Here is a 27,393-nt window from a genome sequence, read left to right on the forward strand (position 1 = left end):
AAATACAATTGGAGTTCAGTGGAGGCATGACGAAGAGTATGGTTAAGTTACTTTTGGGGAAGATCCAGGAAAATCTTTCTATGGAATGTGAAATTACAAGTGAATCTTGAAGATGATGAAGCACTGGCCAGGCAGAAAGTGCAAGGATAGATTTTCCAGGTAGAGAAAGCCTGGAGGTCTGGACTTGCTTGGGAAACTCCAACTCCTAAAGCTTAGGTTTGGAGAAATGTAATGCTGAGTGGCAAAGCTTCAGAAGTGGGCAGATCATGGTGGTTTTTGCATCTTCACAAGCAATTTGATCATATCTGGAAGGCAAAGAAGGAAACTCTGAAAGGTATGTGTGTACATTTTTTCCTCAAGGAGAGCAATGAGGTGATCAGAGGTGCATTTTTGAGAGCTAGCTTTGGCAGTACACATCAGTACCAGGTATACTAGGTAAAGCAAACTGTAAAATTGTTGTGGGTAGCAGGTTCTTTTTATCTTCATTTTATAAAAACGGCATATAGAAACAAGAACTTAGAATGGCAGCACACCAAAGTATGCTGACTTTGCTTCATATTTGCTTGTTAAGTAGCAGTAAATGTGAGGACTTATATTCATTAGTCCTATCTAATATTAGTCTTCATTAAAATTAAACTCACCATTTAACCTTTGTGAGGCCACTTTATAAACTCACACTGGTGGTTTCTGTTTATCCAGAAACAATCTTATTTAGATGAAAATTTCTGTTGTTGTCAAAGAAATAAGTCTTCTTAGACATACTGAAAATGTAGAACAAACATCTACCCATCCATCCAGCCATATCTATCCTGACCCACTCCAGGCTCTGCATGAGATATCAGAGCTGTAAGGTGAAAGAATTCAGCCTTTTATCAAACATCTTACAACCCAAGTTCAGAGACTGATGTGTAAACAATAGTGGCAAACTATATAATAATATAAATTCTATTAAAATATATTTTCTAATAAAATAGACATTTAGTTTTCTTTGTGTAATGCATTTGAAAATTAAGGTTTAATTTCCAGATACAGAGTTTGCTATTTAGGTACCTTGATCACGTTATTTGACCATAAGAACATATATGCTTATAGATTATCTATCTATCTATCTATCTATCTATCTATCTATCTATCTATCTATGTAGATGGATCCAAAAGAGTGACTTCAACAAGTTTACTACATAAGAGACAAGCACATATACCCAACAGCTTTCACATGGGCCTTTTGTGAGGGCCAATTCACTATCAGCCCTAGTAGCCATGCATATGTTTGTTGAATCTGCTACAGAATGCAAGGTATTGACCTGACCATTCTTTACCCTGGCCATCTCTCAGTTGTGTTTGCAGCAAGCCCCTTAGAGGGCTAAGGTAACATCTCCACTCAGACTCAGGACAGTCTTTGTTTTGTTCACTGCTGAAGTGGAGAATGGCCCAAACTTGTGTTCTTCACAGGAAAATGCAGCCTGCTACACATGCAGGCATCCTTCGTGGACACTTTGCTTCATCCTTGTAGGAATATGGGGATCCCACATGAACTGCATGCCGATGCACTGTTTACCGCTTTAGCTATGAATAATAATGTTCTTTTTCTGACCTAGGAGCTTCATGTCTTCTGCCAGTATTCATAGAACAGTAACAAGCAAATTTATTACATTGTTATTAGTATAAAATCTGAGACCCTGCTCCATAATAGTCAAAACATAACAAAGAGAGATCACTCCATCAGTAGCAATAAAAATATGGATTATATTGGAATAATTTATGGAAAAAGTAGTTTTTATCTATATGAGAAAAATGGAATAGTTCATTCAAATTAAAAAAGAAACCTTGACAAATAGAAAACAATGCTATATTCCTCACATAGGAAGATTAAATATATGTGAAAAAATTTTTTTCTTCTTAAATATTTTTACAGGTTCAATGTAATTGCAATCAAAATCCAAATAAGCTGCTTGGAAATAATATTTTTAATTGTAAATTTATAGAGAACAACACCTTACATAATATGGCAATGAAATTCTAGAAAAGAGAGATGAGTAACATAGAAGTTAAGAGCATGAGGTGGCAGTATAGCAGTGTGGATAATAATGTGACTTTGCCACTAGAATGATCCGCCTTTGAGTCTAGGTGCTTTCATGCAGAACTGGGACTTGGCCAAGGTACTTGACTTCCCTAAGCCTCAGCTTTCTCATGTGTGTAATGGGGCTTGTAATAGCAATTGCTTTGTAAGTTTGCTGAACTGATTAAAGTACTTAGCAACATGCTTGGCATTTGGTTAGTACTCACTAAATGTTGGCTATTAGTAATTTTTAACTGATATAAAATATATCACAAATCTAGTTGGAAATGGTGCAAGATTTCAAATAATTTAGTGAGAATCTATTATCTTTGATCAATTCATGTATATTTTCCATACAAAGAATGTAATTCTAACAAAGAAAATATCCCACATAACCAGAGAAGAAACACACACACGCACACACATGCACACATATACACACATGTTTATATGTGTATGTATGTATAAATAAATAAATACATACAGTACATATATTATAGCTATGAAGACACATAAACATTTATAATAAAAGAAATATGAATAGAGAAGGGAAACATTTGTGTCTTTACATGACTGAGTGCATTATGTCTATATGCACACACGTGTAATAAAGTGTTAACTTCAAAGAGTTAAGAGGACTACACTCAGTGAAAAGACATCCCTTACTAACAGACTAATAATTCAAAAGAAAATCCCTCAGAGCATACTAAACCTTATTTGATATGTAATCCTACCCACTAGAAAATCCTTTATGCAAAATTCTCATCTAATAAGTTCTTCTTTCCTGATTTTTTGGACCACAAAAATCAAATACAGGTTCTGGTGCAAAGGTTAATCACATCCCTTTAAGGGAAAACCCTCTCAAATCTGATTGCCAAGTGCTAGGGGAAAGTTGTAAATATGTGGTAAGTTCTGAATTAAATTTAAGGTTATTTTAATTATAAAAGCATTAATGACAGCAGGAAATTTAATGAAATAGTGGACCATGAAATCAGTGTTATCATTTTAATACATAACAGAATATGACAAACTCTATAAGATTCCTGTTCTCTTTCATGTCTGTTACAATTTCGTTCTATTAGTTTCTACAAATAGAAAATTACATATAAAATTGAGTTTAACCAAATCTCTGTTAAAATCAGACAATCTGATTTGGTATTATATAACCACACTGAAATTTCATTTAATTTAGAAAAGACTTCTCCTGGTGCCTTGAATACTAACTACTTTTCTAACAACACGTGTGTAGCTCTGAGTTTGACAGGGGAATAATCCTTGTACTGAACAATAGATCAAGATTTTAACAGAAAGAATGAAGACGGATAGAAATGGAGAGCTTGACCCAAGCTCTTACAGAAGAGATTTCAAAAGCACTTCTTGCAATGGCCTGAAAATATTTACTCGCACTCATCATCTTACAAAAGAATTCTTTCTCAGAAAAAGTTGAAGATTCAGATGTCAGGCCTGACTGTCTGTGAATCCGGCACGTCTGAGGTTCTGCTGGTCTCTGTGGAGAATAAAAGGCCTTAGAAAATGGTGTATGTGCTTTGGCTATACTCCCTGAATTGTTATTATAGCTGTCTATTGTAAATCGGTAATTATTTGAGGTCTTCCTCAGCTTTCACACAGTTGAGAGGTGCTTTGAAATGAAATATTTTAACAGGAAGTTAAACTATTCATTTTTGAGAGATGAACCAAATCTAGAAGTTAGGAGAGGGGCAGCTGTTGGGCGAATAGAACTGACTTAAAGGATACGTACAAGGGGGTGCTCTGGGGTGCTAAAAACATCCCTGACCTGAGTACTGGTTACCGGGTGAGTGGCTGTGAAAATTAATTAAGCCATATTATTATAATGTATTTACCTTTCTGTATAAATATTATATTTCACAGTTGCTATGTTTAAAAGTAGTTTGTCTTAATATTCTTGGTTAGGAGTATGGTTGCCCAAAAATTTTAAAAATCTCTGTGCTAATATTTGGTGAAAATGCAAGGTTTGGTTTTGTCTTTAACATCATAGGGATAAGAAAAAAATAATAGAATTCCTATCTCCTTTGAAACTGGTTAGTCCAATGGAATTTGTCAAATCCTATTTCCTAAGATCCAACCAGGAAAAGTATCCTTATTTGTGCAATCTTCCAGAACCCTAAAATCAATGCCCTAGCCATTGGTTATGTTTATGGCTGGCCATTAAATTTAAAACTCTCCACCGGCTCCTAATTTGTATTGAATCCCTAGCGCCCAGCAGATATTGAATCATTCACTCATTTAGGCAACTTGTCTTTGAGCACCTAGAAATATAATTCACTGCAGCCTTCCAGGGTTTCCATATCCAAGAAACTCTCTTCTTCTCTTTAGTTAACCTCTATCCAGAGTGTGGCAGACAGTTCTATCCCCTGACTCATCTTAGAGAAATTATTGCAAAGTCAGGCTGTGAAGCAACCCAGGGATCTAAAAGTAGCACCAAACTTAGAAACAGAATGAGAGGGTATTGGATTAAATGAAGCTTCACCTTTCAATAGCAACGTGACTTTGACTAACCTCTTTGTAAAATGCAGGTTGAACATCTGCTCTCTTGGGTTTAGTATTAGGGTCAAAAAAAAAAAAAAATGATGTGCCTAGATGTATTTTGTATGCCAGAAACAACAGGGCTAGAATTACTAGAGAAATGTAGGATATGTACCGTAGACAATGGCCTGTGCTTGGGAGTGGGGAGTTACTATTGCTTTGAAAATATTTTCAGTTCTTCTCCTGTGGAGCAGTATTCACAACTGCATCCAAGGCATAGGAGTGCAGAACTGTTCTTGTCCCACTTATGGGCATCTCATTAAGCATTTTCAAAGGCAGTATGATTTAGCTGGGCTTGAAGTACAGATGCCAAATTACAGTGCCAACCTTGTGCGGTGGGACAGCCCTCTTCTTGCCTTCCAGACGACTGTCTGAAAGAATTTCTTATTTGTCCTCAATTCACTGTTCTGGGAGTTTCCCAGATAAACCAACCAAAACTGGATTATGACAGCAGCATCTAGGTCATTTGAGGCATCTTAGAGCAAGTCTGTACAGAAAATATTCAATGAGTTTAAAAATTTAAGCTCCAATGATGATGGACAATAGGTTAATGGAGGTTTAACAGGAAACTGGGCTGAGGAGGGGTGACTTCTTTGGGATGTTCTGATAGACAGAGGCCATTAATTCTGAAGTGGATTGTTTCATGAATCAAGAAATTTCCTGCGGGAAAACTATTGTATAACCTTGGACTGTCCCCTGTGGAATCCTAGGGACCCCATCTCCATTTAATTCAAACAATGTTTTAAAAAATATCCCAATTCAGCCCGGCAGGAATTCTGGAACGTGCCTCAAAGGCTTTGTAAGGTTACATAGCCCAGAGGGAGTTGGAAACTAAATTGAATTCTTTAGCTTTACAATTTCTTTACCCAGCTGGAGCTTACACATTACGTTATTTAATGCACTTTGGAGTGGTAGCCTCTTTCTTGTTCTTAAGTCCCAGATAAGCCATAACTAATACTTAAAGAATTACAAATTCAGAGAATAGACAGCTTAAAATAAACATAAAGATGTTTGCAATTCTCATGGAAAACAACCCTCTATTCCAAGGAATACAGAACATAAATATGCCCATAGACCAGAGTGCTAAATCTTTTCTGGGGGAAACCAGTGGCTAAGCAAGTTAATTACTTTGTTGTCCTGAGGACCCGATGGAAGGTCACGTAATGCCTTCACGTGCTTGTTGCGATTCTGTGTATTAGAAGAATGGCACTCTCATCAAGGTAGCAATCAAGCCATCCCTTTTGCAGTGCCACTTCATTACATGCTTTCAGAAGCTACAGCTTGCTGGCCATAGCCTTATGCAATTCAAAGTGACAGAGAAGGGGAACAGATGGGAAGGAGGCTAGAGGTGTGGACCTTGCAAGTCAATATCCCCCCACCCTAGAAGATCTAGGGCATTTCTAATTTTTTTAAAATTTATTTTATTTATTTGAAAAGCAGAGTGACAGAGTAAGAGGGAAAGACAGAAAGAGATCTTTAATCCTCTTGTTCACTTCCCAAATGGCTGCAATGGCTGGGGCTGGACCAGGTTGAAGCCAGGAGCCTAGAACCCCATCCAGGTCTCCCATGTGGGTGAGAGGGGCCCTCTTCTGCTGCTTTCCCATGTACATTAACAGGGAGCTGGATTGGAAGCAGAGCAGCCAGAACTCCCAATTAGAACTCCAATATGGGTTCTGGTGTTGCAAGGGGGAAGCTTAATCCACTGTGTCACAATGCCAGGATCTGCTGACATTTCTTAAGACAGAGATCTAGAGGGTGTTGCTGAAGATCCAAAAAGAGTTGTCAGCAATGGAGCTGGTATTAGGCCCGGGATTTCACCTGTATCCCAGGTGGAGAAGGTGGAATTTCGGGATTCTGAGTTATGACTTTCACAGGCAGGCAAGCAAGCAGCTCCTGACTGGCCTGTCACTGACTTCTGATGGTTCATGTCCTATTTTTTGTGTTAAACGTTGACATGGCTGAGCTGCCCTTTTTTTTTTATTTTTTATTTTATTTTTTTTGGACAGGCAGAGTGGACAGTGAGAGAGAGAGAGAGACAGAGAGAAAGGTCTTCTTTTTCCATTGGTTCACCCCCCCCACACACACACACAATGGCTGCTGCGGCCGGCGCACCCCGCTGATCCGAAGCCAGGAGCCAGGTGCTTCTCCTGGTCTCCCATGCGGGTGCAGGGCCCAAGCACTTGGGCCATCCTCCACTGCACTCCTGGGCCACAGCAGAGAGCTGGCCTGGAAGAGGAGTGACCTGGACAGAATCCGGCACCCCTACCGGGACTAGAACCCGGGGTGCCAGCGCCGCAGGCAGAGGATTAGCCTATTGAGCCACGGCGCCGGCCTGAGCTGCCTTTTTAAAAGTACACATCTCAGGAGAGGCAATTCATTAAACTAATTAGCAAGAGAGGTAAGGCTGTAGGGAAGAGAGCAGAAAGGGAAAGCAGAGGCTGCCAAAAATTGAACTCCAAATTTATGCAGGGTCTTGCAGAGGTGGGGCTCTTTGCTGCTGCTTTGCCTGCACAGTTCCAGGCTAGCGTCCTGGTCAGGTCCTCAGGTCCTGGGAGGGAAGGTCTGCTTAATAGAACCCTTAACTCTCACTTTCTGTGCTTGTGCGCCTCCTGGCTTCCTCACCTTTCCTCCTACACTGGGTTCTGGGACCCTTCTTACATTCTATCTGTAGCCATCTTGGTTTTGAGGCTCAGTTGGGGAGTGGGCTGCTGGCTGCAGACACATCAGGGTTTGGAAATAACACCAATGAGAAGCAAGAAGGAAGGGAGACAATGCTGGCCTGGGGGGACACAGCTGAGGTGCACTGAGTGCACGTTCAGTAGTACCTTTTGCATGGGGTGGGAACCACTGATCTCCATGCTTTCTGAGGGTCACCAAGAAGGATGAAAAATAGATGACAAGTGCAGGATCATGGCTGGGCTTAAGGAAGAGTTGTTGTCTCCTTTTTCCTAAATACAGTAGGAGGGAGGAAAGGGTTTACTTTGGAGATTACCATGAGGGAAAGTGAAGAAAAAGGAACAATTTGTCAAGTATAATAATTTTCTGAGTTTTAAAGGTTACCAAACCCCTTGTCTTTGAAGTAAATTGCATACCCAACTCTAAGAAAAAGCTAAACTTCCTGGTTGAACTGGGAGGAGGTGGCCCGGAACCTTGTTCAATCATTTCTCCCTCACTCACTAAGGCTCTGTTGGGGAATTCTTTTCTGAAACATACATTTAAAAACCCTGGTATAGTGTTTTTAGTTTACAAAGCACTTTTGTGTACTCTACCCTGTCTGATCCTACCCAAAGCCTTGACATCATCATCATATTGTAACTGAGATCAGGCCAGCAGAACTGAAGAAAGTGACCTGCTCGTATTCAGAGTAAAGAGGACACCAGCAAGCATTCTGGCCACTAAGAATCCCTCCATTCCCTGTGCAAAGCACAGCCTCCTAATGGCTGCCTGAAAGACCCCCGCATCTCAGCCTTGTGGAAGCTTAGTGTACCTAAGTTATGCAGGTAACTGTTGGAGAGCTGTTCAAGTTCTGAATTGCAAACCTAGAACCTTGAGCTATTTTGATTGTGCAAGGACAGAAAGCAAGCAGGGGCTTGAAGAGAAGGTGAACCTGGAGTTTCTCATTGCGCTTCCCACTGCGTGCATCAATGATCCAGGAAGGGACTGTCCCCAGGTCTGGGACATGAGAGTCAGCCAGAAGTCTGAGAAGGGCCTGGTGAAACAATTAGGACAAGATGAGGTGGCAGACAAGCAAATGGATGCTTTTAAACTAATTGAGAAGAGAGGCAGGTGTGCCATGGAAATGTTGGCTTGCAGTGAAAATCAGAAAATAAATAACACTTGTCTTGGCTGATTCCTGGCACCACTGAAACGGAGGTGCGGGTTCCACCTTGGTCACCCAACCTGGACACCCTCTTGCAGAACAAGAACAACTAATTGAACCATGTACCTGAGGATGGTCTGCACTCTCGCTCCTATTCTATGTTGAGAGAATCCATCCCTGTCCCCCTCCCTCCCTCCCTTCCCTACTCATGCACAGTTTTGTGGGTGGTGTTTGAATTGGCTCAGGTGACTTGGCTTCACACTGTCCTCCCTTCTCCCCTCCCTCTTCCAGCCTCTCTGATTTGCCTTCCTGACTCCCTTTCAGTACACCCACACCTTTCTCTCTCTGAAGTGCTTCTTCCTCTTCCTGCCTCCTTCACTTCTGTCTCCAAAGACGAGAGTGAGAAAAGAAAGGTAGTAAGGGACTTCCAGGGCCTGAATACCTGATTCTATATATTCCTCCAGTGCCGTTATCAGGGGAAATTGTCATTCTGTGCTTTCGGAACAGTTTTGTATTTTCGGCATGTGCCCCTGCTGTGTTTTAAAATATTAACGAGGAAAAATATGCTCTCACTGTATGCCAAACTATTATCTCAGTAAGGAGCGAGGTTGGAAGAAAGCAGTTTAAATCAGGGACCAGGATGGCCTCTGTCAAGGGCAGGAGCTGGCCCCAGGTTCCCAACTGCCCTTCAGCTGCCTGGAGCAGCCCCCGACCAGGGCTCTCCATCCGCTGTGGGCAGCAGAGAACGAGGCGGGCATCACAGCCACATGTTCTTTGGATCCCAGAGCAACAGCTCTACAGGCTCAGTCTGGAATGCCCTGTGCTGTAAACTCGCGACTCTTGCCTCACTTGCTTAGAGCGTTTCTAGTGCTAGGTGAGATCTTAACCAATTCCTGTAGGTGTGGCCTCTTACCTGCCTGGATGTTTAAATTATACAAGCAGGAGGCCACAGGTTTAAAACTTTCTTGTACTTTGAATTCCTACAAAAACTAAAGTCTAACAATGATATTTCGTAAAAAAAAAAAAGCTGAGTTCCAGCCAATCATGGACAGCACACTGATCAGAAAAAATAATAATAAAAAAGCAATGTTGCTTCCACTCGTCAGCTAAAATAGAATATTACAAAAACTAGTGACAGTCACACATGAATTGCTTTGAAAATGAGAGGCAAGGCAACGGATTGGGACTGATATACCTTATCAGAGTGTGGCCCCCAACAGCGAGTTACACAGCTTTTTACAGTATTCTGTCCACTAGGGCTCACAATTCCGAATCCCTGGTATGCAGTGAACAATAAAATAAAAAAATCCAGAATATGATTGTAAGATAACAGTTAACAATAATAAACCCAGGAACAACAACAACAACAAAAAACCAACACAAGGTTGTAAGATAACAGTGCAGGGAGCATTTCTGTCAACTTAGGCAAAACACTCAGGTTGTGTCCTTTCTCAGTTCTTTGGAATTTGGGCCCACATTGGTTCACAAGATGCACCCTTAGCCATTAGCAAGCAAAGCTAATAGGTACAGAAGCAAGAGATCTGCAATTAGCTTTTAGCCACACTCACTCCATTTTGATTTTAACTCTACAGCAAATGGAGAGTTGTGGCCAACTGGCTGTTTTTTTCCAACTTTACTCTTGTGTTTGATTGCTTCTCGGCCTTTTGGCTAAGATCAAGTGTACTCTTGTACTTGGCCTATAGAATTTGTGGCTCCTTCTGCTGGGTGGAGCTCTCTGAACCTCTTGTAATTCTGAGTGCTGCCGAAGTCATAAATTGTTCTCTGCTGAATAAATTCTGTTCAATTTAACTTATCTAATATTTTTCTTTTAACAGCCCTTTCCCAGTTTTACTTTTGCTTTCTACTTACCTACTCATCTGATTTCTTCTGTTCAAACTCTGCTAGCATGATAGATTTACAGTACAGAATCATCGGCATGGTAATAAGCACTTGTTAAGGAAAGAAAATAATCTTCATACACAGAAACTATGACCATCAACTTTGACTTCTCTCCCTAGTCCTGTATTCACCTTGTGGTTATTAGTTTCATAATGGTACTGCTGCCTTGTACTCCCTCAGAATGAAGGCGTTATCTCCTCTTTCCTTTGTCATTTACATGATAATCACACGCCAGCCCCTTTTATAGTCTACCTGCAAAGTGTCCTTGACTTTGTCCCTTCTTTTCTACTTCTTGGGTCACTGCTCTGGCTGGGGTGGGCGGCTGTTACCTATCTTAAAAGATGCTAGTTGATGATTCATTTCCCTTTAATCCTCCACATTCTAGACGATTTGCTCAACTTGGCCTAAATCTTGCTGCTGGCTCTCCACTGATTGGGATAATGTGGAAGGCCCCAGTGACTCGCACCTCACAAGTGCCCAGGGCACCCCCACCCCCAGTGCCATCATATGCTCTGCCGCCTTTTTCACACACCAGCTCCCATGCTGATGACAAGCCAGTCCCAGGAGACCCCTCTCTTGGGCCTTGAATCTGCGATGTAATTGCCAGCATTGATGCTGAGGTCAAATTGCCTGCTTCTGTTGAAATGTATTTTCCCATGTGCACTTAGCTAAGCCCACTCAACTTACAAGGCAGAGCTCAAATGCTGCCTTGTCTGAGGGCCCTCTTCTGTCAGTCAAGCAGAAGGAAGTGCCTGTCTGTCTCCAGAGCACTTGGTTCAGACCTGGCTTGGTGCACCCACCATTTTCTCTCCAGTATTGTAGTTATTATTTACAGACGTGTTTTCTCCAATTACTCTCAGAGCTCTTGAAGATAAAGGATTTTGGTGTTGCTGTTGAAGGATCTTTAGCACTGATCTTGATTCTCAGGAGACAACAAATGAGATGCTACCAGGGCCTTGGTGATTAGGGCTGACGTAGAATAAAATCTGAGGACCCTGCCACTGCCAGTTACCTTGTGGCAGGCATCCCCAGGAAGGGTGCCCCTCGGGATAGCCAGAACGGGAGAAGAGGCCTCATTAGTGAGTGATTGCCAGTGAAAACAAGACTCTTCTTATCTTGCAGTCTGGTCTGAAGCCTTACAGCTGAGAACAACAGATTCCAAGTATTCCCACACTTCAAGGCAGAAGTTAGTCCATCTATGAAAAATTTATAAATGAGTAATAAGAGCTAGTTTCATCAGCAATGTCTGGATCATGAAAGAAAAGACTAAGAATTCATGAACTGAATTGGACTCCCACTTTTGTCCATTCTCTCCTTCCTAGGATTTTGACATAACCTCAAAACCTTCAGAGTGACTCACATTCCACTGTGCCTGTCCTCGCCTCAGAAACCATATCACTCTCAGAGCAAGAGCCTAAATCCTTGCAATGGCTTCTGAGGCTTCAGGAAAGCAGCTCTCCTTTCCCTCTTGAACCTTGTCTCTGGTTATGCTTCTCCCTTGCCCTCTCTGTTGCAAGCACACTGGCCTTTTTTGCTATCCTTCAGCTGTAATAAGCACGCCTGTGCCCTAAGGCCTTTGCACTGAGTTTCCCTGGCTAACCTCCTCACTTCCTTGGAGTCTTTGCTAAACCATCCCTTTCTTTCTGAGGTCTACCTCATCATTCTATTCAAAACTGCAAGCTATAAATTCAGCACTCCTAATTCTTTGTAGCCTATGATACTTTTTCTTTTTCTACAGTGGTAGCACACTGTAGAATTGAATTTGTCATTACTCAATAAGTTTATTGTCTCTCTCTGAGGTTTTATCCTTTTGCTTATTGATTTATCCTAAGTACCCATTCTACTGATAAAATATAGAATACACTTGCTTTCTGCAGCAGCCATTAGCTAAGTCAGGATTTCCAGGCAAGAAAGGATGGCTCATCAAACCCATTTCTATAACAACCATAATGTTGCTTGGATTTAATTCCTACTTATGGCAGCCCTTGAATTCTTCAAAATGGCCCTTTCACTAAAATGGCATTTGATGACTGTTTACTAGGATTTTGAAGAAGTGATTCAGAGTAGCTTTGTCATAAAGGCAATCTTCAAATATAGATAATAAAAAATATGAGTTCCTATTTTGTTTTCCTATTGATCTATTTTGTTTTTCCTTTCAATGTCTCACTTAACCTCTTTCCCAGGTGGAGGAGACAATTCATCTATGTGTTTTTTCTTAACAGTGGGAAGAAGAGGCACTGAGTAAGCTGACTTAGACCAAAACCAACAGAACTGGGGAGAAGGAATAAAACAAATGAAATTAGTTTGAATGGAGTCTTTGACAAAGCCAATTTTATTAGCCAGGCTCAGGGAAACAGAGGAGGAGGTAACAATTGCTACAGATTGCAGTATGAGCTCAAACCTCAGAATCCTAGGAAGAAGTACAAACATTGAGTCCTAAGGCTATGGTGGAAGGGCCACAAGACTTGAAGCCAGAATGCTGGGTTACATTCTGACCTATCTACCAACTCTTTTTTTCTTTTTACCAACTCTTGTGTATATACATGGGCCTGTCCATTAATCTAAGGTAGGGATAAAAATACACAAGCCATCCTGTTTCACAGAGTTGTGAAAAAGTGAGAGAGGAAATATTTGGGAATCCATTTTTGTTAGTGCCCTATAAATATTGGAATCATTTATTCCAGGATTAAAAAGATTTGTTTATTAGCCTACAGGACAAAGGCACTAAGGTTCATTTGAATCCCCATGAAGAAAAACCCAACAATGTTCCATTTCCTCACACCAGGGAAGCAAATCCTTTTAGTCTTCTGTGTCTACAGTCATCAACTGGGAAATCGAGCCCTCAGCTGTTCTTCCTTCTCTCAAGATTAGAAACAAAACAATGGCAGCCGGAAAGACACAAACTGAGTAGGAGACAAGGATTCCAGACTGTTTACATGTCCTCATCTCTAGCCCCTTCCAGGCCAGCAGTTTTCCTTTTCATTGACATTACAAAGTGTGATCAGTTCCATCATCATTGCCTAAAGGTTCATCATCAGAGGTTCCATTTTTTTTTTGCACTGAAGCATTAATTTCTGCTCAAATCCCTTGGATTTGTTGCACAGAAGAAAGGGAAAAGTGGGGTCCAGGCCAGGTATTCCTGGAGAGAAAGAGACACTGGTTACATAAGGGAAAGAATGGCTTAAAGAGGAAATTAAGACTGGAGATCTCCTCCGAGTTCAACCTAGGTTTATTCTGCAGAGCAACAATTCCTTCTGCCCCACCTTGACGCCTTCGAAGTAGTATGAAAGATGCTCAACAGCAAGGACTGATGCAGCAATGTGAATTGTAATATTTCTGTAGGTGTCTCACTTGCAAATTGAAGATTACACACAACATTCAAGTTGGATATCAGTTTTGCTCTTAGAGTACGTTCATGTCTATGAAGATTCTCAGCTAACTGCCAGTGTTCATTCCTTCCAACATCCTAGTGCCATTTTCTCCTCCTATAGTATTGTCAAAGAACCACTGAGGGGGTGGATTTCCTATTCCATGGCTCACTTATGAAGCATAAAGTTAGTTATGAGAACATAGACCAATGCTAGGTACACTTAGAAGAGCTAATATGGGACATGGTATAGTCCCTGGGTAACCCATATAATCTTGGACTTGCAACTTATTGTAAGAGAAGCCAGGGGTGCCCTAGAATTAATTTTGAAGATTGCAGTACAGCCTCTTTTGTCACTGGTTTCTAGTTTAGGACACAGCTTATATGTTCTATTGGTTTGTCATATTAGTAACACTTTTTGGGGGACATTAATATGGAAGCTAAGAAGGTAAAGTAAAGAATGTAGGTGAATCAATAACTGTTGTGACCAGAGAATTAGATGAAACCAAATAGTTTTTTTTAACTTTTATTTAATGAATATAAATTTCCCAAGTACGGCTTATGGATTACAATGGCTTCCCCCCCATAACGTGCCTCCTACCCGCAACCCTCCCCTTTCCCACTCCCTCTCCCCTTCCAATCACATCAAGATTCATTTTCGATTCTCTTTATATACAGAAGATCAGTTTAGCATACATTAAGATTTCAACAGTTTGCTCCCACACAGAAACATAAAGTGAAAAATAATAGATGATTTTTTAAATGATGATGAAACCAGATCAGACCTATTGTCATGTTTAATCCCAGTGAGAGTCAAGTTGGGAATTGATAATTTCTTCTTCTTCTTCTTCTTTTTTTTTTTTTTTTTACAGAAGATCAGTTTAGTATACATTAAGTAAAGATTTCAACAGTTTGCACCCCCATAGAAACACAAAGTGAAATATACTGTTTGAGTACTCGTTATAGCATTAAGTCTCAATGTACAGCACATTAAGGACAGAGATCCTACATGAGGAGTAAGTGCACAGTGACTCCTGTTGTTGACTTTACAAATTGACACTCCTGTTTATGGCATCAGTAATCTCCCTATGCTCCAGTCATGAGTTTCCAAGGCTATGGAAGCCCCTTGAGTTCTCCGACTCTTATCTTGTTTAGACAAGGTCATAGTCAAAGTGGAGGTTCTCTCCTCCCTTCAGAGAAAGGTACCTCCTTCTGAGACCAAATAGTTTTTGCAAAAACCCAGTTTTGTGCTTCTTTTGATGACAAGCCACTCAAATAGACACAAAAGTGATTCTTAACATTCTGCTGTCTGGGTCTAAACAGGGGCTATTTAAAACTACTGAAGGGCTGGGTTTTGGTGCATTGGTTGAGTCATCACTTGGAATATCCCATCTCATGTTGGAGTGCTGGTGTTTGAGTCCCAGCTCTCCTGATTCCGACCAAGCTTCCTGCTCATGTGTATCTTGGGGAGTGGCAGATGATGGCTTAGGTACTTGTGTTCCTACCACTCATGTGGGAAAACTTGACTGATTTATGAGCTCCCATCTTTGGCTGGAACCCAACCCTAGCCATTGTGGGCACTTGGAGAGTGAACTAGTGGATAAGAGTTCTCTGTCTCTCTCTCTGTGTCTTACCATGTCTCCTTGTCTCTCTTAAAAATATAATAAATAAACAAATACAATTTAAAAAGCTAATTAAGGGGGCTGGTACTGTGGCATAGAGGGTAAAGCTGCTGCTATATGGGTGCCAGTTTGAGTCCCAGGGTTGCTCCATTTCCAATCCAGCTCTCTGCTATGGCCTACAAAAGCAGTAGAAGATGGCCCAAGTCCTTGGGACCCTGAACCTGTGTGGGTGACTGGGGAGAAGCTCCTGGCTCCTGGCTTCAGATCAGCACAGCTCTGGTTGTTGTAGCCATCTGGGGCGTGAACCAACAGATGGAAGACCTCTCTCTCTCTCTCTCTCTCTCTCTCTCTCTCTCTCTCTCTCTTTCTCTGCCTCTTTGTAACTCTGCCTTTCAATAAACAAATTTTAAAAATGAAAATGACTTACCTTTCACAGTTGGTGGCATTACCATCTTTTAAAAAAAGCTAATGAAGAAATGTAGGAAGAAAATGATTTTCAATGTCAAAGATGGAATTAATGAAAACCAAGAATTAATGAAACTACAAGAATCAATTACAAGAATAAAGGTAACAATTGCCACTGTTCAAAACCCAGCCACATATTTTATAAAGTTTTTCCATTTTCCCAGGACACAGATTGAACTGCTACTTCTACGTGGCAGACATTGAAGAGCAACTTTGGTCTAAGAAGGCTAAAGCAGTGATGCTGATTCCTGTCCATAGTTAAAGGAGTGGGGTGAATAATTATTTCTATTAGTAATTATTTCTATTAATATTGTCCCTTAACTCCAAAGTTGAAGTGAGAATCTGTCTAGGAAAATAAAGAAAATTAGATTAAAGTCAAACTAAAATCGTGAGTTTGGAAAAATCACCAGTATCTAAAACATGAGTATCATTTTACTGTCTTGCTTATTTATACAACATTAAATATACACGGGGCTTCATCATATCCCCTACATAAATTATGCACTTGGGGGCAGGTGTTTGGCCATTGGTCCATGGGTTCAGAAGCCACTTGTGAGGCTTGCATCCCATATGGAGTGCTTGGTTTGAGTCCCAGCTCTGCTTCCATTTCCAGCTGCCTGATAATGCACATCCTGAGAGGCAGCAAGTGATGACTAAAGTACATGAGTCCAACCACCCATATGAGAGTTGTGCATTGAGTTCCAGTTCCTGGCCAGCCTGCCTTGGCTCTGGCTGTTTCAGACATTTGGGGAGTGAACCAGTGGATGGAGGATATCTGTATCTGTCTCTCTCTCTCTCTCCCTTTCAAATAAATAAAAATAAATAAAATTTTAAAATAATGTGCTTGAGTCTCTATTCAATTCTCTTGAGTCTCTATTCTATTCTCTTATTTAGAAGTAGTATAGGATAGCAATTTAAAACAAGAGATCCTGGGGTCAGGCTGCCTGTGTTCAAGTTCTGCCAATGACCATCTATGTAATAAGTTCATTGCCTGAGAATCATGAAGCAAGACCCCTACCTTTCACCTTATACAAAAATTCACTCAACATGGATTAAAGACTTAAATCTACGACCCGACACCATCAAATTATTAGAGAGCACTGGAAAAACCCTGCAAGATATAGGTACTGGCAAAGACTTCTTGGAAAATACCCCAGAAGCACAGGCAGTCAAAGCCAAAATTAACATTTGGGATTGCATCAAATTGAGAAGTTTCTGTACTGTAAAAGAAACAGTCAGGAGAGTGAAGAGGCAATGGACAGAATGGGAAAAAATATTTGCAAACTATGCAACTGATAAAGGGTTGATAACCAGAATCTACAAAGAAATCAAGAAACTCCACAACATCAAAACAAACAACCCACTTAAGAGATGGGCCAAGGACCTCAATAGACATTTTTCAAAAGAGGAAATCCAAATGGCCAACAGGCACATGAAAAAATGTTCAAGATCACTAGCAATCAGGGAAATGCAAATCAAAACCACAATGAGGTTTCACCTCACCCCAGTTAGAATGGCTCACATGCAGAAATCTACCAACAACAGATGCTGGCGAGGATGTGGGGAAAAAGGGACACTAACCCACTGTTGGTGGGAATGCAAACTGGTCAAGCCACTATGGAAGTCAGTCTGGAGATTCCTCAGAAACCTGAATATAACCTTACCATTCAACCCAGCCATACCACTCCTTGGAATTTACCCAAAGGAAATTAATTGGCAAACAAACAAGCTGTCTGCTCATTAATGTTTATTGCAGCTTAATTCACAATAGCTAAGACCTGGAACCAACCCAAATGCCCATCAACAGTAGACTGGATAAAGAAATTATGGGACATGTACTCTATAGAATACTATACAGCAGTCAAAAACAATAAAACCCGGTCATTTGCAACAAGATGGAGGAATCTGGAAAACATCATGCTGAGTGAACTAAGCCAGTCCAAAGGGACAAATATCATATGTTCTCCCTGATCGGCGACAACTAACTGAGCACCAAAGGGGAAACCTGTTGAAGTGAAATGGACACTATGAGAAACAGTGACTTGATCAGCTCTTGTCCTGACTGTTGATGTACAATGTAATACTTTATCCATTTTAGTATTTTTTTTGTTCTAGTACTATTGGTTGAACTCTGTAAGTAACACACAATTATTCCTAGGTGTTTAAATTTTAACTGAAAAGTGATCCCTGTTAGGAATTTGGAAAACATTATGCTGAGTGAAATAAGCCAGTCCCAAAGGGACAAATATCATATGTTCTCCCTGATCGGTGACAACTAACCAAGCACCAAAAAGGAAACCAGTTAAAGTGAAATGAACACTATGAGAAACGGTGACTTGATCAGCCCTTGCCCTGACTGTTGATGAACAACTTAATACGTTATCCCTCTTAGTATTTTTTTTTTGTTTGTTCTACTTAATACTTTTGGTTGAATACTGTAATCAATACACAGTTATTCTTAAGTGTTGAAATTTAACTGAGAAGTGAATGCTGTTAAATGTAAGAGTGGGAATAAGAGAGGGAGGAGATGTGCAATTTGGGACATGCTCAGCTGACTTGCCCCAAATGGTAGAGTTAGAAACATACCAGGGGATTCCAATTCAACCCTATCAAGGTGGCATGTACCAATGCCATCTCACTAGTCCCAGTGATCAATTTCTGTTCACAATTGATCATAATGATAGGACTAAGAACCAAAGGGATCACATAAACAAGACTAGTGTCTGCAAATACTAGCTGATAGAATAAAAAAGGGAGAGAATGATCCAACATGGGAAGCGAGATACACAGCAGACTCATAGAATGGCAGATGTCCTAAACAGCACTCTGGCCTCAGAATCAGCCCTTAAGGCATGCAGATTCGGCTGAAAAGCCCATGAGAGTATTTTAGGCATGGAAAGCCAAGACACTCTGGCAAAAACAAAACAAAAAAACGACCTAAATGAAAGATCTCCACGAGTGAGATCCCAGTGGAAAGAACAGGTCATCAAAGAAGGAGGTACTTTTCTCTGAAGGGAGGAGAGAACTTCCACTCTGACTACGACCTTGTCTAAATATGATCAGAGTCGGTGAACTCAAAAGGCTTCCATAGCCTTGGCAACTCATGACAAGAGCCTAGGGTGATTACTGATGCCATAAACAAGAGTGTCAATTTGTTAAGTCAACAACAGGAGTCACTGTGCACTTACTCCTCATGTAGGATCTCTGTCCTTAATGTGCTGTACATTGTGATTTAATGCTATAACTAGTACTCAAACAGTATTTTTCACTTTGTGTTTCTATGTGGGTGCAAACTGTTGAAATCTTTACTTAATATATGCTAAACTGATCTTCTGTATATAAAGAGAATTGAAAATGAATCTTGATGTGAATGGAAGGGGAGAGGGAGCGGGAGATGGGAGGGTTGTGGGTGGGAGGGAAGTTATGGGGGAGGGGAGCCATTGTACTCCTTAAGCTGTACTTGGGAAATTTATATTCATTAAATAAAAGTTAAAAAATGAACAAACAACAAAAAAAGTTCATTGCCTGGATAAGTTCATTGCCCTCCCCAAACTTCAGTTTCCTCATCTGTGAGAAAAGGAGAGGGTGCCTGGCAAACAGTAATGCTAAACACATTTTAGGTATAACGACTACAGTAAATAGTTTTGCCTTTACCAGGGCACCAAGCCTCTAGCTGTTTGAGTGTGGATGCGAAGAGATCTCAGACTTGCTCTCCTCAAGGAGGAGGAACCTAGCTGAAGGTTTGTTAGCCACTCTGCCCTCTGTCACTGACAGGCGATGACTGACCGACAGGTATAACAAAGGTTGCAAGCTCTAGCTCTCTGTTTCTCCACCTGAACATGGAGCAGGCCAGAGCTGCACTTCCTGAGATCCCTTTCTTTCTTAACTTCCTCTCCTTCCCTATCCTGCTTTTCTCCCTCATATTCATGTTATTTTTTCCCACTATAAAGCATTTTCTCAACAAAAGCATATACACCATCTCAGGCTTCTAGTAACTGGTCCTAAAACAAGAACCACATTTCTTTGAATTTAAATCACATGTATTTTTATACACTTCACAATGGTGCAGTCAGAATGTATCTTAAAATCGCTGTTATTTGGGGTAAAGTTGTCATTCTCTGCACATGGATAGGAAAACGCGCAGAATGTGTGTGAGGCCTTTGAAGAAAATTCTGGGACAACAGTGGGGCATTCGTTTGCTGCATCACTGAGACTCTCGATGGCACTGAGGACCGTACTTTGTGGAGAAACAGTCATCAGTGACCCTGAGCCGAGTAGCTGAAAGGTTTAAGAGTCAGACTGAATAAGTCAAAGTGTTAGGTATGTGTTAGCCTATTTATTTTCCTTATGATATATGCAAAACAGTGGTGTATGATGGTTTTTCAAAGTACTTCTATAAGAGTTCTTTCAGAATTCTAGAATGAATTCTAAGTGTTGATTATGACAAAGCTGATTATGACAAATGAATGCTGTGAGTCAACTGGATGGCCTCACTGGGGAGAAAAATAATTTCATTCCTCTGACTGACACCATGCCCCAAATCAACCCCAGATGGATTACAAATCTAAATGTGAAAAGTAAAACAATTGAACTACTGAAAGATAATATAGGAAACCATCTTCATAAGGTGGGGTTGAGCACATATGTGTTTAGCAAGACTCCAAAGTCTTTAATTATAAAGAAAATAATGAATGAATGTACTATATTAACAAAAAACTTTTATTCGTCAAAATATACCACTAAAAGAGTGGAAAAGCAAGTCACAAGTTGGAAAAATTATTTGCAACATGTATTTCTGACAAATGGATATATCCACATAATTGTAATTATATATTATTATATTATTAAATATGTTATTATTATATACTATAATTACACAGTAATTATATTCCACATAATGAAAAGAACGCCTACTCTTAATAGAAGCCCAGATTAGATGTGTTTTCCTTACAGACGACACTTTGCATGGGTTCTCACAACATGTTGCTAGAAGAATTAACTGCTTCCTGTGTGACTCCACTGGGAGAAACTCTCAGAACTTTGCAGTTGGTTTTCTCTGGAGTGCATGTATTTTTTTTTCCTCTTGTTAAATTTGCTTTGCATCCTTTTACTGTAATAAACTATAACTGTGGGTATAATGACTTCTGAGACCTGTGAGTCCTAGTGAATCACCAAATTGGGACTGTGTAACATGTTATTATTCAGAAAATATTCACTCTTCTCCCTCAACTTCCATAAGAATAGTAGCTTTCCATCTGATTGATATTGAACTTGGCCACCTGCTTTTGCCATTGGCATGTGGATAGAAGCAACTTTGTGCCAGCTCGAAGCTTATACCTCAGAGGCATGATTTGTTTGCTGTTCTCGGAACGTTTGAATTCCTCCGTACAAAGAATACAATTCAGGAAGCTGTTGACTCCTATCAGTCTGGGCCACAGAGTGAGTACAAAGAAAGCAGACTTGAGTCCAAACCCCAGTATGACACCAAGCCTGGTCAGAGCCAGAGCATGAAGCAGAGCCATCCTGCTGAGCCCAATCTAGATCAGAGAGCCACAGGCACAAGAGGAATTTATTACAGTATAGTAGTTACCTGAAAGAGGAAACCTCCTTAAAGGACAGTTGGTGTGTGTCTTCTCTCCCTTCATTTCCTCTGTTGTCTGGAAAATCAGATTTGACCCTAAAGCTCTAGTGATTTTTTTGTCAGGAGTGAGGATGAAGGCCAGATTCCAGGGATGGTGGGGCACTGAGCCGGAAGGCACATGGCCCCTAACGATTTGTGGTGCTGCCCCACTTCTGTCTCATTTAGACCAGCATTAGGCTAGATTATCAGGCACATGCTGCTATACTTAATGCTAACTAGTAAGACTCACAAATCCTTTTTCCACCCATAGACTCTTAGACTAGAAAACCTGGAACAGGCAAGCCAAGTGCAGAAAGCTCAGGTGAACCACTTCTGCTGCTTCCTAGGAAGTCCTGGGCTCATTTTCAGAGAATGAGTTTCTTACCAGTTTTGGCATACAACCCCCTCCCTCGCCTCCACCCTACTTGCCTTCCTATTCTGGAAAGAACAAGAAAAAAAAAAAAAAGGAGCTAATGCCAGTCATTTGGGATAGTCCACTAGACAATATCTCTAAAAAATATGTTTTTGCTTTCCTGCCTCTGAGTTCTTTCGAGTGGAATCTCAGTGAAAACCAATATTAAAATAAACATGAGCCAAAATGCTCTGAAAAGGATGGCGATAAAGGGCAGCATTCTGAGTCTTTCCTTTTCTGGCTCTAGGGGAGGCTCCACGGAATTGCTGTGGCCGTGGGAAGCCCAGGACAACACTCACTGTGCCTCCTCCCCCTCTGCATCCCAGACCAGCTCCGCAGCCCAGCCCGGAGCTTTGCTGAGAACACTTTATTGAATGTCACATTATTATTCTCTTCAGTGCTCTCTGTCTTCCATCTGGGGTGGAAGGGAAACAGTGAAGCAGACAATTACATTGCTGATGTGGGATTTTTAGAGGAAAATTGAGGGAAATTATAGGGACTACCCAGCTGTGGTGAAAATTCCTCACTCTCTTCCCACAGGACCCATTATTTTGCAAACTGCAACTATTAAAAATGATTTATAGTCACTTGCCAACTTTACCATGCTGTTCGAGTCCCTTGAATCTTACCTAGCTGTTAAAAAGGACACAGATGGTCAAAGCCTGTCCACTCTCAAATTTTGATGACTACTATTTAGAAAGTTGAAATCACTACACCATCCTTGTCAATTGTACTTTCCTGATACCTCCAATTTTATTTGATTTTGTTTCTTATCTGCTAGATCAGGTTTCTTAAATCAGCTTTTTTTTTTTTTCTGTTTATTTGAAAGGCAGAGTTAGAGAGAAAGAGAAAGAGTGAGAGATTCCATCCACTGGTTGAATCTGCAAATGGCTGCAACAGCCAGAGCTGGGCTGATCCAAAGCCAGAAGCCAGGAGCTTCTTCTGGGTCTCCCACAAGGGTGCAGGGACCCAAGCACTTGGGCCGTCTTCCATTGCTTTCCCAGGCTATAGCAGAGCACTGGATTGGAAGTGGAACAGCCGGGACTTGAACCAGCACCCATATAGGATGCCAACAGTGCAGGCTGCGGCTTTACCTGCTATGCCACAGTGCCAGCCCCAGCTCTGCTTATTTTTACCTTGAAAATGTTTTCCTACTAAAAATGTCTTTGGGATTTTGCTTAGTTATTTTTTTCTGAAATACAAAGGAAATTCCTTGATTGTTTTATCCTTAACCCTTATTTAAAGGTGCCCACTATTTAATTTTATTCACTTTCTTCCTTGCTTCGTTTTCAGAAAGACAGACACCTAAGATGGGTAAAATTCTGCAAGATTGGCCCAAATCTTGCTTGTTTGGTGTGCTGATGGGCTTTGGTTGTAGCCTAATCTCCCAGTTGCCTTATCATCCCAGAACTTTGAGGAGCTACAGGAAGATGTGGGTAAATAAGAAGGCAGTTGTATGGTAGCAGCCAGGAGCAGATCTATAGCTAATTACTAGCAGGCAGCATCTCCTAAGCTTGATGTCAGCTTCGGGAGCCTGACTTTAGAAAGGAGGTGCTGTCTGCTTCACTTTGTATTTTCACTTCAGAGGCTGCTGCTCTGTGCAATTAACACTTAGGAAATGGAGAAAAAAGTGTTTTTCTGAAGAAAATGCTCAGGAGACCTCCTGATAGTTTAGATGGTAGCAAAGAAAATTTCTTTAGTGTGACAAAAGCACAAATGGAGCAAAGATAAAATGAGTCACTTCTAAGATCTGCATTTAAGAACTTGAGAATAACGGGCTACATTGGGTAGACGCAAAATGAATCATTTAACTATTTGGCTATCCTATTAGGTAGCTATTTGGGGTGGGAGAGAAATCTTCTGAGAGTCTAGCTGGGTTGCTTTTTTTTTTTTTAAATACCATGCAAAGTTTTACTTGTACTTACTATAGAAAAGCTTCAAACAATAGAGAGTGATATTGCATTGTTTGGGGTAGGCTACGCTACACTGCCCGAGCTAGTCAGTCCCAAAGATGGCCTTCAGTGGTCCAGGGATGGTGCTCATACCCTTCTGCAGTCCCTGTCTCCTTGATCTCCTTGGAGGCTGGATTTAGTGACTTGCTTTTAGCAAATAGAGTAAGACAGCAGTGTCAGGATGTTGCTTCTCAGAATTGGTTAAAAGAGACTGTAGATTGTATGTTGTTTTCTCTTTCTCTCCTCTCCTCTCTCAAATCTTTCACTCTGGAAATAGTGTTTGGCTCAGTGACTAAAGTCTCTGTTTGGAATGTCTGCATCCCACATGAGAGTGGCTGGTTTGAGTCTTGGCTACTGAGCTTCTAATCCAGCTTCCCGCTAATGCACGCCTTGGGGAAGCAGCAAGTGATGGCTCAAGTACTTGGGTCCCCACCATCCACATGGGAAGACCCAGATGGAGGTCTTGTCTCTTGGGTTAAGCCTGGCCCAGCCCAGCCCAGCCCAGACTGTTGCAGACATCTGGGGAGTGAACTAGTGGATAGAAGATTTCTCTGTTTTTTTCTCTCTTTGTTTCTCTGCCTTCCAATTAAAATTGAAAATAAATGATTTTTTTTTAAAAAAACTTCTAACTATGAGGAAGCAAGCCGCCCTATCATGAGCTACCTAATGGAGAGGCTTCTGGTGTCTCTGGGCAACAGCCATTACAGGGCTGAGACTTGCCAACAGCTACATGAGTGGACTTGGAAGCAGATTCTCCAGCCCCAGTTGAGCCTGGAAGTGTCCACAGCCTTGGCTGACATCAGGATTACAGCTTCATGAGGGGTCCTGAGCTGGAATCATTCCTGAGTTCTTGACCCGTGAAATAATGTGTGTTGATTATAGCTGCCGGGCTTGGGGGTAATTTGTCATGCTTCAATAGACAACGAATACAGTGTATTTAATTCACATCCCAGTTGCTTTACACAATGATACCCTCCCCACACTACATCTTTATTTCAGCTTAGGTTCCTCCCTGGGAGGATATCTTCCATGGGTAACTTTGTGATCCTGGCTGCTTTTATTTTGTAGGGAGATTGCTTGAAAGACTCATAACTTGAAGAGTCCCTGACAGAAATTGCTGAATGTCACTTCTGCTCACCATGGGCTGGAATGATCCACATGACCTCATCTCACTGTATGGAAGAATGGAGAACGGGAGGAGTGTATGGAAGTCAACCAGAATTAAGTTTCTGCCACATGTGTGCCATGAAAAGTGAAAATACACTCTTGTCCTTTCTGACACATTTCATGTTTAACTCTCTGAATTATGCCCTCTCAGATAATACATGTCACACCAGCTCACAGACATGCAATGTATATTATATATATTTGACTTAATTTTACCTAATCAATTATACAAATCATACATATTTTATGTGCTTCGCTAGCCACTCATTTTGATACCAATACAAAGGACAGACGGGAGCTAGCATTTATTAAGTGCAGAGGGCTTAGGCACTATGCTGTGCATTTACATTCTGATTTCACTAAAAGCTTATAGTACCCCTATGAAATATGTAATTATGATTTTAACTCCCATAGTGAAATCCCTTTCATGGGCTTTAAGCATCCCCCAGCCTCCTCCCCCACCACTGATACTCACCATGTAATTTTTTTTCTTTCTGATAGAAAGCAGAGTTAACAGACTGTGACGATTGCTGCTTTTCTTAGTGAAGATTCTGTAAAGATCCAAGTGCCCTTTCCCAGAAGATAGACCGTGCATATTTAAAATGGAAAGAGAACATGCAATATTTGCAAATTTCCTGGGAAAATCCTTCATCTAAAAGTATGCTAATTTACCTTTCAATGTTTCCATTGAAGAACAGACAACAAACTATATAGCTAGATATGGATATAGAGATAAAGAAATATATCCCAAAAGATGGCAGAGAGCTATGACTGGCTGTCTCTACTGTACTATCATTTCCACTCGGGAATTCTTTGAAGGAGTTGCCAGTTCATGTCTGAGGAATTTGAAAGAGGCAGGCAAACTCCCCAGGTCCCTGTCTCTGACCGAGTGAGCTGTTCCAGTTCAGAGGCCTGGGGTTACTGGACAGTAAAGTATTCTCACTCTGGCAGACACATGGGAGCAGAGAGGATGAGATCTGACTTTTGTGAAGCATCTTCTTGGGTGGACGACAGAGGGAGAGAAAACTTCCTGGACTAGTCTCTGGATTCTGGAATTCTGCAACTTCCTTCCTTTTTCAATTCAAGGAAATTAAGTAAGGTTTCATCCCAAAAGTAAGCCTTCTCTAAGGCTGGCAGGCACTAAGACAGTATTTTTTTTTTTTTTTTTGACAGGCAGAGTGGACAGTGAGAGAGAGAGACAGAGAGAAAGGTCTTCCTTTTGCCGTTGGTTTACCCTCCAATGGCTGCCGTGGCCGGTGCGCTGCAGCCAGCGTACTGTGCTGATCTGAAGCCAGGAGCCAAGTGCTTCTCCTGGTCTCCCATGGGGTGCAGGGCCCAAGGACTTGGGCCATCCTCCACTGCACTCCCGGGCCATAGCAGAGAGCTGGCCTGGAAGAGGGGCAACCGGGACAGAATCCGGCGCCCCGACCGGGACTAGAACCTGGTGTGCCGGCGCTGCAGACGGAGGATTAGCCTATTGAGCCGCGGCGCCAGCTCTAAGACAGTATTGCTGCTTCAGTTTTGCAGGTGAACAAGCAGAGATTCAGAGAGATTAAAGACACTGATGCCTAGCCCTGAACAATCCGCCTCTGCACATGAGCTTTCCTTGTTTGGCCTGAAGTGGGTAATCTCTTGAGGTGTCTTAATATTTAAAACACACTAGTCTAAGCAGAGCAATGGTCAAATCATGCACATCTGAGAGAACTCTCCTTCCATTCCCAGCACCTTGAATGCTTTCTCTGGACAAACTCAAAATAAATTTCTTCTTTTCAGCTCTTCAGTTGGTAGAGATTGGGGGGCCATTGGAGAGAACACCGCTGAAGAATTTGATTTGCACAAAGGAAAGGAGTAGTTTATACTTTCACCAAGTTTTCTGCAAATGAAGAGAATAGAGGATAATTTTTTTTTCTGGGAAGTATTGAAAAGGTCCTTGTTTTCCCTATATCTGCAGGTTGCTGAACATTGTTTGGAACCAGGAAAAGGGAACTGAAGCTGCTTTGCAAAACAATGTGGTGTACCCATTTCCAGAAAGGAAAGCTATACAAATTAGGTTATATTGATGAACAATTTTCCATTTATCATTAAAAAAATTAGACTGTTCCTCCAAGAATTATTGTTTATCATTGGTACATGTGTGTCTGTTCTGGAAGTTCATGCATTCATCCATTCATTTGGCAAATATTTTTTTGTGCCTGCTATGTAGTTGCCAGAAATAAAGTAACAAACAAACATCACAAAAACAATCACCATTATGAAGATTTTTCATTTTAATGAGGTGACAGAATAATTGGGGCCTTGGTAATACCCTCTCCCTTGTTTACAAATGGCAACCTCTTACTGCGTCCTTGTCTGGTGGTAGACAAAAATCATATCCTTTCCTGAAGGGCTCCACTGTGGGGAGCAACTGGGAGCAACTCGGACTAGACTAAGTTACGGGAATTAAGA

General features: G+C 41.1%; 1 long non-coding RNA gene across 2 annotated transcripts in view; it reads left to right on the forward strand.

Moving 5' to 3' along the window:
• Window positions 1-27,046, forward strand: part of LOC103348109 (uncharacterized) — a 42,082-nt gene extending 15,036 nt beyond the window's left edge. The window contains exons 3-5 of one of the 2 annotated variants that reach the window (XR_011389501.1): window positions 24,850-25,033; window positions 25,450-25,606; window positions 26,900-27,046. This is a non-coding gene — a long non-coding RNA (uncharacterized lncRNA). Of the gene's footprint in view, window positions 1-24,849; window positions 25,070-25,449; window positions 25,607-26,899 lie in introns of those variants that run through there. The other variant, XR_011389500.1, reaches the window with a different exon arrangement.
• Window positions 27,047-27,393: the final 347 nt, after the last annotated feature.

This window comes from Oryctolagus cuniculus, chromosome 6 (assembly GCF_964237555.1).
Source record: "Oryctolagus cuniculus chromosome 6, mOryCun1.1, whole genome shotgun sequence".
NCBI lineage: Eukaryota > Metazoa > Chordata > Mammalia > Lagomorpha > Leporidae > Oryctolagus > Oryctolagus cuniculus.